The sequence below is a fragment of the Ursus arctos genome, unplaced genomic scaffold (assembly GCF_023065955.2).
Source record: "Ursus arctos isolate Adak ecotype North America unplaced genomic scaffold, UrsArc2.0 scaffold_32, whole genome shotgun sequence".
Lineage (NCBI taxonomy): Eukaryota > Metazoa > Chordata > Mammalia > Carnivora > Ursidae > Ursus > Ursus arctos.
Window position 1 is genome coordinate 24555262 of NW_026623008.1, and position 8187 is coordinate 24563448.

The 8187-nt window shown below is 47.6% G+C and overlaps 1 protein-coding gene across 2 annotated transcripts in view; it reads right to left on the reverse strand.

The window, feature by feature from the left end:
• Positions 1-7419, reverse strand: part of PHC2 (polyhomeotic homolog 2) — a 110151-nt gene extending 102732 nt beyond the window's left edge. The window contains exon 1 of one of the 2 annotated variants that reach the window (XM_048221707.2): positions 7345-7419. The gene's annotated coding sequence lies outside the window, so the exon portion shown is untranslated. Of the gene's footprint in view, positions 1-6500; positions 6715-7344 lie in introns of those variants that run through there. The other variant, XM_057305139.1, reaches the window with a different exon arrangement.
• Between the last annotated feature and the right edge of the window lie 768 nt (positions 7420-8187).

Consider the following 8187-nt stretch of genomic DNA (forward strand, 5'->3'; position numbering starts at 1 on the left):
AGATCAGGTTACATTGCTTTCTTAGGCCTGCATAAATTCCTGTGAGGTTCTCTCTTCTGTCAGCAAAAGTTTCCCTGGCAACCATATTTACACACTCACTTAATTCCCTCCCCTCCTTTGATTTGCTGGTTGGTATAAAAATTAATTTGCATTGAATTGCTTAAGCTTACAAGTTAATCAGTTTAACAGACTCACAAAATTTTAGAACCTGGTTTCTGGCCAAAATTTGCTTCTTAAGGGGCCTGTCTCCTTTCTTTTGAAATCTGAATGTAATTCTCTTCAGCTCAATATTTTTTAACACATAGAGTTTCTGGCTATAGGTAGAGAAAAGAATATTCGCCTAAGGGCATCTGGCCAATATTATTAGTTAGGAAGATCAAGAGAGGAAGAGGTGCCTCTGAATTAATTCAGAGGAAGCAAGGAGTCAAATTCCCAAAGATCAGCTATGATAAAGAGCTGGAAGAGGAGGGCCAAGGACCAAGATACAATGTCTGGGCCATACAAAATGATGAACACCTAGGATTCTGGGTGATCAGAGATCAGGACCTGGATAACAGGAATGGAACATGAGTACCAAGTATGGAGTGTCATTAATTCGTCCACCGTGTATTGATTAAGCATCTAAAGTACTCGGTGCTGGGAATACAGCAGTGAATAAGCCAGACCCAGGTCCTGCCTCATTAAGTTTATAGTCAAATATTTAAATACTGAACCGATGCTGGCTTTGTTATTTTGAACCAAGTATCTTCGGGCAGGGGCTCGTTTTACAATTTCCTACAAAGGCCAGAACTGGTTTCAGAGTATGGTTGGAGAAGGGACTTAACGGACAGAAACAAGTTCAAGAAGCCCTCCCTGGAATAGGTGAGTTTGCTCATCAACAAGTCTGACATGCACAATGGTTTCTTTACATCTGCAACAACAACGATATTGAACCTCTAGACAGGGAAATGAAGAAGGGTGTATTTATCACAGGGCACAAGGCTGGATACTTTGCAGTATATATGTTTTCTAGAGTAAAACGTATGTAAGTTGCAAGCATAGTCGACAACTATTTATTGAGCATTTACTATGTTCAAGGAATGGTTTTCAGAACTGAAGCTACAGACAATGAAAAAGACATAGTTCCTAGCAATTACAACAGTGTGCTAAGTGCTCAAATGAGATGTTAGAGCACAAAGGAAGACCAGAGAGGAAGGATACCAATACATTAAAAGCAAGTGGGGAAATGCTTCTGAGATGCAATATGAATAGATCGAGAGAAGTCTGTTGTTTTCAGCTGATAGATTTGGTGGTAATTTGTTACACACCAACAGACATCTACTACCTGCCCTATGGCGACTATACCACTAGCACAAATAGACCATGGAGAACACCTGGCCATCTAAACTTTGTTTCGTGACATATACCAGAGGTTATACTCTGAATCTCTTTATAGTTTTAATCGTACACATCCTTAGGCTCACCTGGTCCATACGGGGAGTAGAAAGTGAGAACAAGCACTCTGGGAATGGGAATGACACAGGTAATGGGAGGAAACAACCCAGTCTCAGTCTTGTCTGACAGAAGAACCTAAGTTGGCTGGTGTTCAGACCTGGTCAAGTGGTCAGCTAGTATCATGTGGTGTAAGGACTTGGTCAGTACTAGCCAAATAATTACCCAGAAGGACCGGGAGTGGGAGGAGCAAGAGAATGAGTAAAAGCTGTTTTTGAAAGAGCAGTAATCAGGAGAACCAGAAAAACTTCATTTGTTGTCAGTGCAAAGTAATGACTGTAAAGCCAAAAATAAGAGATAATATCAAAGATTAAGTTTTCCTGATTCAGATGGGTAGATAGAAGAATAGAGCAGGCAACAAAGACAAGAGTAGAACGTGAGCATTCCAGACAACCCACGGGAAATGGGCCACATGGTTCAAAGCTTCTGGGTAGTCCATGGCGTGGGGGTCAAGGGGTAGCATCAGCCTGACTAAAAAGGCATCAGATCAGGGCAGACAAGTTGTATTATACCCGTTCAATCTCAATTTCTGTTTAAGTAGGTTAAAAAATGCTTGCCATAGCTTCCTACAAGCAAATGGGAATATCTGACTACAAAAGGAATAAAACTCATTTCTTATTTAAATTGGGAGTAACAACAGCATCAGGACTATAACGTTACCTAATAATACTCTCAAGCTGTGATGGATGAGTTTCCAGGAGCCCTTCCGGGTAATAATTCCTTGCCTCTTTATTCTCTTCTCTTCATACTATCTATTTGAACCTCAAAATATTCCCCATTTGCCCTTTCTATCAGGAGTCCAAAAGGAGAAGACCACAGGAAAATATGATCGTGCACCATGACACAAGGACTTTGACATACTACACAACCCAAAACAAGGGATCCAGCACGACATGCTTTTCCGGTGTCAGGAGGTGGTACTGGGAGCTTCAGGCAGATCTTATTCGAGGATGTGTAGGGTCCAGTGCAAAATGAAAGAGCAGGACCCTCGTTTAAAAATTAAGAATTTCAAGACAGCAACAACAGAGCATTAAACCAAGTGAGGAGCCCCTCTAAGTGCAGGGCCCTGGGAGGTTGCATAGGTTGCGCACCTGTGAAGCTCATCCTGCCTTCAGGGACAGTATAGCATGGTTCTTTAGAGTCAGAGTCGGGTCCAAATCCCACCTCTGCCAGCCATTACTTATGTGATCTTAGGCAATCTGTTTAGCCTCTCCATACTTCCAAGAGGTCGTGTGGTTGTAATCCAGTATTGTGAGGAGTAAATGGGATAATGAATAGAATGTATACAAAGTATTTAGCACATGGTAAGCACTCAACAAGTGGTAGCAGAACTATTATTGTTCAGTGAAATGTGCAGGTAATTATCAAAGCAGTAAGTTTAAGAGATGAACTGCTGAACTGCTATCAAGGATATGAAAGCATGTGACTGGGATTTTAGGACAACCGAAATAATGAGGCAGACAAGGAAGATCAAATCTTCTGCGTGGCTCTTCTGCCTCTCTAAGCACTTTCCTACTTTTCTCTTCCCATTGATTGCAAAGCATACAAAGGGTGATGGACATGCTGCCTCCATTTTTTATCCACATCTCAGGCCACAATCCTCTTTACTCTGGCATTTAATATCCCCGTGGCCACCTCCCCGAACTGAAGCTATTGTTCTCAGAAAGTTACTGATGACCCCCCGCTTACTAAATAGAATGGGCGTTTCCCACTTTCTCTGTACAGTTTCATACTGCTGACCAATTCCTCCAGCTTGAAACCCTCTCTTCTCCTTCCTGACTTTTGCTGACACTGCACCCTCATGGCTAACAGCGTGTCCCGTCAGCCTTGCATCTATCCGGGACACAAAGGGTCGCGAAGAGAACGCGTTTGTTGGATGAATAAATTAGATGGTTCTTCGGCTTCTCTGTTATTCCTTTTTTTCTACCATACTAACCCTATTACTTTTTCTTAACCTTCCTAGATGTGGGTTTCTCCAAGCTTGTTTCTATGCTGCTACCTCTGGTCAACTAAGCTAATCACGTGGCTTCAACGATCACCTTCTCCACATAAGACTCCTTGACTTCTCTTTTTTGAGCACTAGCCCCGCCCCCCCACTTCCGAATACTTAGGGCACATGTCCACTTGTGAGCTCCAGTATCACCTCAAGATATCTAGCACCTAGCTTTTCCTCTTCTCCCCAAACTGGCTTTCCTCTTTGTCTTATCTCTGTTCATCTTATCACCCATGTTCAAGGCTATATCTGATTCTTCCTTATTTCTTGTCCTCCATATCCACAGTCATAAAGTCCTGTTCATGTTTCCTTCATGATACTTATTGAACCCATCTTTTATTTTCACTGTCATCACCCTACTTCGACTCCTTACCCCCTCACATCTAGACTATGTCACCAGTGTACTAGCTGGTTGTGCAGTCCTCTCTATCCCTACTAAAGTTTATTCTCCACACCGCTGTTGAGAATCTTCTTAAAAAGACTCTCACGACCCCACATTTCCCTAATCAAACATCTTTAGACTTTCCATCGTATGGCATAAAGTTCTAACTCCTTCGTTCAGCATTCAATGCCTGTTAAAATCGGGCTTCAACCACCCCTTCCAGTCTTACAACTTCTCTGCTTAAAACTTCTGATCTTGCCAGATTGGGCCCTGAAAACTTTCTTCCATTCTCCAGTCCCGTGCTTTATAAACATGATTTTTCCCATCTGGAAATTCCTTCCACCCTCCTTCTCTCTATAGAACAAAATTAACCGTGCGTCTGAAAAAAGCCTTCCTTCGTAATCAGAGTCCACAACGATCTTTCTCTTTTATTGACTCCTATAATACCACATGTTTCAGAACTTTGAAAATTTACTTAAGGGCTGCTATACATTTAATCCTCACAACTCCATGAGGAAGGTGGCATTGTTACAAAGAAACAAAGTCAACTCACTCGTCCAAGTCACATAGCTAGTAACTGGTGGAACTGGGATCCAAACCCTTGCCTAGCTGAGAATAACCCCCAGACTACACCACCTCCCTCATTTTCCTGTCTCTTCCAAAGCACAAATACCGCACAGTATTTGCACACAAGCAGGTGCTCAGTAAACACGGTGATTGAGAAAATTGCTTAAAGAGCACCCGTGACTCTCTAGCACTTACAGAATTGTCAATCCGAGCAACGCATATTAGGCACATCACCTTCTTCACGTTGCTTGATCTGTAATATAGTTCGAGACAGGGGATTTGCCAAAAATTCACCACTATCCATTCTAAAAATAAATGTTGGTTTACACAAAGCTAAAAGGCCTTTATCTGATTCAAACATTAGGTGAGTTTTGGGGATGTCTACTGCATCACCTCTCGGCCCATCCTTGCTCTTTCCAAGTGATTAGAAAGTGAACATAGATAGGCTGGCTAGTTGATGGGTTTTAAGGTAAAATGGACTATTTAGAATTCTGGAGGTGGGTGCTAAGGCAGCAGAATAGGATTTCTCTGCTTTGGTAGCTAAGCCCTTGGTAAAAGAAGCCCAATAAACGTGCATCATGGGTGGAAAATGGGATCAAAAGAGGATAAGAGTAAGGAGGGAGACAGAATAGAAAGAAGGAAATGCTAGAAATATTCTGTTGAGGAGATGGTGCTGTCCTTTTCTGAATAGTTGCTTGAAGCTGTCAGATCCAACCCTGTCCTTTGCGGCTGACACCACGTTAACCGTGGGCTCTGCCGCTTCTGCATGATTCATGGCTCAATCCTGAACTGCTTGTCCTGACCCATATCACAGGCCAGACCGTCTCGTGCTCCAGATTCTCCCGGCTCTGACCTTATTACTCACTTCCTCAGGTCTCAGAAACCTGACCTCACAGATCTGACATCGAGCACTGCTTCCCTGGTTATGCCCTGTATTTTCCTCTTGTTGTATGGTGTAGATCTGTCCTCTATTGCCACACATTCGACCCGGTGTCCAGGTCTTCTACCTTGGAGCTACTGCAAAGTGTCACTTTCCCATGTCTGCACGTTAGACTGTGACTTGGAAAGATACAAGTGACAAAGACCAGGGGCGAGGCTCAGAAAAACCGATGAGGGGAGGAAGCGGGGAAGAAGAACAATAAGAAGGAAAATACTACTGGAAAACTGTAGTGGCAATTAGAAATTCTAGATTACTTTTGGAAAGTGACTTTATCGAGGAAGGAAAAAGGCCATGGCTACAATATAAAGCCATTGCCTAGAGACACCATACTCTTCAAGAGTCTATATTCACTCTCTCCTCTGCTTTGGCTGCCCTTCCTGTCCTTCCCAATCTTCTCTGTGAGGCAAACTCCTATTCATCCTTCAAGATCTTGCTTCAACATATTCTGTTCTGGAAAGCCTTCTCTGACCCTCTCAGACAGCTAATTGTTCCCTCCTTTGTGTTTCCACAGCTCTTTATATACACATCTATTATGTTACCACTTTTACCGGCAATTTTATTTGTCTCTCCCCCTACTTCTTTGAGGATAAGGACTAATTATCTTATTCATCTCTGCATCCCCAAGACATAGCACAAGACACAGCAGAGTGCCTGGCATATAGCAAGTGTTTGTTGTTGTGTGATAAAAGACATCAAGAGCGGTTAGGAGTGCAATTTGCACTTCACACAAATCAAATTGGTTCCTGGTACTTTTCATGTGTAACCACGTTTTCCCTTGATTTGGGAGAAACGACAGCAGACTCATAAAGGAAAATCTATTGATATCACTGGCACATGAGCCAGTTTTTCATCCCCATTGATGATGGCAACATCCCCCCCCCCTCCAAGAAAGCTCCCAGGGCAAGCTTAACATTAGTGGCACAAGGCCCATCCTACCATCTCTGTCGTACTGAAAGCTAAATTACACCATGAGCCGAAAGCTGCCACTGATCTTAGTGAACTGGTGGTAGTTGGGGGAGGGGGCGTGGATAATCCAAAGAAGACACTCTGTTAACAGACCTAGGAGAAGGGCGAGGAAGGAAGATGAATTTAAACCTTGCCTTATAAGAAATCTGTTAGAAACTCACGCAAAACGGCGGCTTCCTCTGGACATGACAGACCCGATCCAGGTGTCCGGCAGTGACCTTTGCCCATGAGTGTCAGGTCATCACCCAGCACAGAAAACAAGGGGCCAGTGCCTTTCCTGGGCATCCCTCCTTCTCAAACCTGGCAAATCTTGGGGCCTGGTTTTCCTTTAGGGGATTGTCCTCTCCTCCCAGCACCGGCAATCCCTAGTTCCCTCTGCCGGTGCCCCCCCCCAAGCACCAATCTTGCCTTCGTCCCACGGGGGCGGGGGGGGGGGGTGCCCAGCTTGACTCCGGGTCAAAAGTGCCGGCGGCCGGGCTGTCAGGCCCGGCTGAGTGGGGGGACGCCGAGGTCAGGCCCGACCCCCGGCTCTCCTCGCACTCTGCGGGACGAGCGGAGCGGACGCAGGCCGCGGCAGGCCACTGGCTGCCGAGGCGCGGGCCTCTGCGCGGAAGGGACTCGGCACCCGAGAAGCCACGCGAGCGCCGGTGCTCCGGCCAGTCCCCCTCAGCCTGGTGCAAGTGCCGACCCCGCAGCGGCTCCGCAGCCCTCGCCGCCGCTGGGTCCCGGCACCCTGCGCGTCGCGGCCGGTCGCTCCGCGGGCCCGACTGCTGGGTGCCCGCGCGGGCCCCGCGCCGCGGATCCCGGGTCAGGCCGCCCGCCGCCCGCCCGCCCGTGCCCACGGCAGTGCCCCGCCCCGCGCGGCCCGGCCCGGTCGTCGCGCCCCGGCCCGGCCGTGACAGCTGGGCGCCCAAAGGGTTAAGCCGGCAGCGTAGCGGCCCGAGTGCCCCGCGCGCTGCCCGTCCGCCGCGAGCGGGCCCCAGCGCGCACGCGCCCGCCCGTTACCTGCGGTCGCGTTCGCGCTCCTCCTCCACCTGGCCGCTCTCTCCCGGGGGCCGCCCCTCAGCCCGCCCCCTCGGCTCGGCGCCGCGCACCCTGCTGGCTACTCGGACACAGCCCGGGGAGGAGGGGCGTGGGAGCGATTACCATATATTAGCATACCAGCGCGCGTCACGTGGTCTCTCCAGCCAATGGTCACTCTGGAAAGGCGGGGATTGGGTTGAACACGCCTAGGTGCTGCTCCGGGCCTGAACCGGTGGCCATGGCAACGGCTGGGAGGGCGGGGGGGGGGGAGTGGGAAGGCACTGGATCTCAGTGCCCCCCCCCCCCCCCGGGAGCATCTCTCCTACCTGAATTGCGTGCGGAGACACCGTGCACTTTTCCCACCCTACGGAGGGAGAGGGGCAGAATTTGGCTCCTCTCTCAAGGATTCAGACTCAGTAAATGAGAGCCACGTGCCTAACACTTTTCTGCAGAACGATTTTTGGGGTCACCTTGTGATGTCAGTACTGTTAACCCCACTTAATAGTAGGGAAAGTGGAGGCTCAGAGAGATAGGTCACTCACCCAAAGTCACACAGTCACACCAAATGGCAAAAGTGGAGATCTGAGCCCGTTTTGGACTTTAGGCCCAGGACTCTCTTTGAGTTACTTTCTCCAGCAGGGGTCTCCCAGTACCTCCTCACAATTCCAGGTATACCAGACGGCTGAGAAGATCCTCCTACAAACTTTATACAGTGCTTTAGCGTTTCTTTACAGTGACCTTTGAGGTTAGTAGGCAGAACGGTTATGCCCATATCGCAGATGAGGAGAAATGAGGCTCAGAGAGGTAACATGACCTGCCTCCCAT